A 2,717-nucleotide genomic window follows, 5' to 3' on the forward strand; every position below is an offset into this window, starting at 1 on the left:
GGGCATCCATTAAACCTGGGCTTCTTCTAATTTGGTTTGATTTGGTCTGATTTGAATTACTGCGATGGTGGAGAGGTTCATCGGGCCAGAAAAAACTTAACACTGACATTTAAACGAAATGGGTGACAGCAAAGCCTTAAGCACAATCCCTACAGCTGCAGCCCCCTCCGGACTCACCAGCTGCCCTCAGCTGCACCGGTAACAAGGATGTGCAGCCACAGTGCCTTGTTCCTTTCTCAGTGATTCACCGCATTGAGGCCTTGCCCCACACAAAGCAGACATGAGACCTCAGCTCTCACTTTCCCCTCCTCCACTCTCTCTCTTCCTGGAGGGCAAAGCTGGACAATTGAGCAGGAAGCTGAGAAAAGTCAGGGTCTCCCGTGCCTGAGAGCTTTCTGCAGGAATCACTCAACACACCTCGGGTGTCTGCTGTCGGCGGGAATCCTTGGGGAGTTTCTTTTCCCAGAAGGTTTGTGGGATCCACACTCTTCAGTTGGCGGAGCTGGGCTTCTCTCGTGCCCTATGAGTGTGTCTGGAACTGTCCTGCCACCCCTAGACTTGAGCATCTGCCCATCCTGACATTAATACAGTTTAAATTGCTCCTGTGAGCAGGGGTTAGCTAACCCCTGCACCTCTTGCTGATTCTCCGAAACTGACTCCTGAGCCGAGGATGTGGCTCAGTCAGGACACTGCATGAGGATTTGAGTTTAACACCAAAGACCCACGCAGAAAAGCTGGGTGTGGTGGTGTATGTTTGTACTTCCTGCATCGAGGAGGTGGAGAGAGCAGGTGTCCCTGGGGCTCACTGGCCAGGCAGCCTGGCCAAAGCAGCAAGGTCCAGGTAAAAGTGCGATGCTCTGTCTCCAAAAAACAAGGTGCACAGCAACCTGAAGAAAGATGCCCCAGCATGACCTCTGACCGTGGCATGCATGCACATACGTGCACACCTACACAAGCACACTCGAGGGGGATGATCTTCTTGACGTAAGAAACTTCACAGTCTGTCCTGACCCCATGTCCATTTTCCTAGTTCGGATCGGCTTCACACTCTACCTTCACATCATGATACACACGCACACCCCATGCTGCCTCCTTCTTACCCGACCTTTGCAGCAAATGGGAAATCAGGCTGGCCGTGTGGCTAACAGCTGGGAAGAAGTGAGGGATGGAGGGCAGAGAGAACAACTTTGGTGATAGGCCTTCAGAAGAAGAGCCAACCATGCTCTATGCTGGGCCCCACTGAGGAAGAACAGAATGGGGTCCTGCGAAGGCCCCAGGCAGTCTAAACTGTCTGCTGAGCTTCCAAGATGATTATACATATTTCTGATTATATGTCTTTCTGATCATATATATGTATATGAATATATATGATATTTATTCTGAAAAAATATGTATCAGAAAAACTAAGCCCACAGTTCATCCTATTCTCTCCCGTCTTTAAAGGACCTTTGTAACCTCAAAATGTCCCTAAAGTGTGGATTAAGGTGGTCTATTAGCCCCAGGCTCAGTCCCTAAACTGTTCCCAGACCTGGTCATCCTCTCCACTGTACTGAAAATGTCCAGCAGGCCCCTGCAGCCTGCTTCTCACTGTGTGCTGTTAGATGGGGGATTGTCACACCTTTGCCTCTGGACTCCTCAGCCAGCTAGCTGCTCCTAGACTTCACCTACAGAAACACTCCAAAGTGGAATTTCACAACCTGCCCGGTTTCCTACTTAGTTTCGCTCTGTTTTACTTCCTTTACCACGGCCGCGGCCAGCCTTTGAAAGCCCAGTGTCTACCCATCCAGAACGGAGCACACGAGCTTCTGAAGCACAAACAAGCACTGCTGCCCACACGGTTAGTAGAACTGGGGACACTTGGGGAGGGAAGGGGCAGCTGCCCATTGGGTGTTCTTGTCTCCAGGTTGATCACAAGGATGGCTCGGTTTGTGACACATCATCCAGGGTACCTTGGCCTACAAATGTCCCTGCATCATCTTCTTTTACATCAAGCCATCAAGTTGCCATAATAGGAGACAAAGAGAAATGAGAAGCCAGATCCCAGAAGCAGTGGACAAGGAATCAAGACCTAATCAGCCCAAAGCTGGGTACACAGACTCTAAAGATTTTGAGACCTTCAGAGTCAGCCCAGCCCACTCTCCATGGGCCTTGGATCCAGCTGATGCCCCGAAGAACTCCGGTCAGCATGGCTGTGATGAGGGGTCAGAGAAGTACCTGACATATTATGAGGCTTGGGGATACCACCCCAGATATCACAGAAGCCAAGAAGACACAGACAGGAGACACTTGAGCCAGCCTTCCCTTAAAAGCTACAAAGAGATTGAAGAAGTGAGAAGCAAGTGGGAAAAGTATCTCAAAAAGTGAAACAATTATGTCTAATGGGATAAGGGAAAGTCCTAATGGGGGCCAGGTGGGGTATCAGAGACACCAAGGGGATCTTCTTCAGATAGAGTTAATAACAGGAATGAGAGCTCTTGAGGGGCTGGCCATGAGACAGACATGCGGGGAGGCGGGGAAGGTGCCTGAGGAGGACCACCTAAAGGGAGTGCCTGAGGAGGACCACCTAAAGGGAGTGCCTGAGGAGGACCACCTAAAGGGAGTGCCTGAGGAGGACTACCTGGGGGGAGTGCCTGAGGAGGACCACCTGGAGGGAGTGCCTGGGAGGACCACCTGGAGGGAGTGCCTGGGAGGACCACCTGGAGGGAGTGCCTGAGGAG

At 51.3% G+C, this 2,717-nt stretch overlaps 1 protein-coding gene across 2 annotated transcripts in view; it reads right to left on the minus strand.

The window, feature by feature from the left end:
• Nucleotides 1-2,717, minus strand: part of Igsf5 (immunoglobulin superfamily member 5) — a 36,872-nt gene that overhangs the window by 33,531 nt on the left and 624 nt on the right. The window lies entirely within an intron of this gene.

Source organism: Microtus ochrogaster, unplaced genomic scaffold (assembly GCF_000317375.1).
Source record: "Microtus ochrogaster isolate Prairie Vole_2 unplaced genomic scaffold, MicOch1.0 UNK72, whole genome shotgun sequence".
Classification (NCBI taxonomy): Eukaryota; Metazoa; Chordata; class Mammalia; order Rodentia; family Cricetidae; genus Microtus; species Microtus ochrogaster.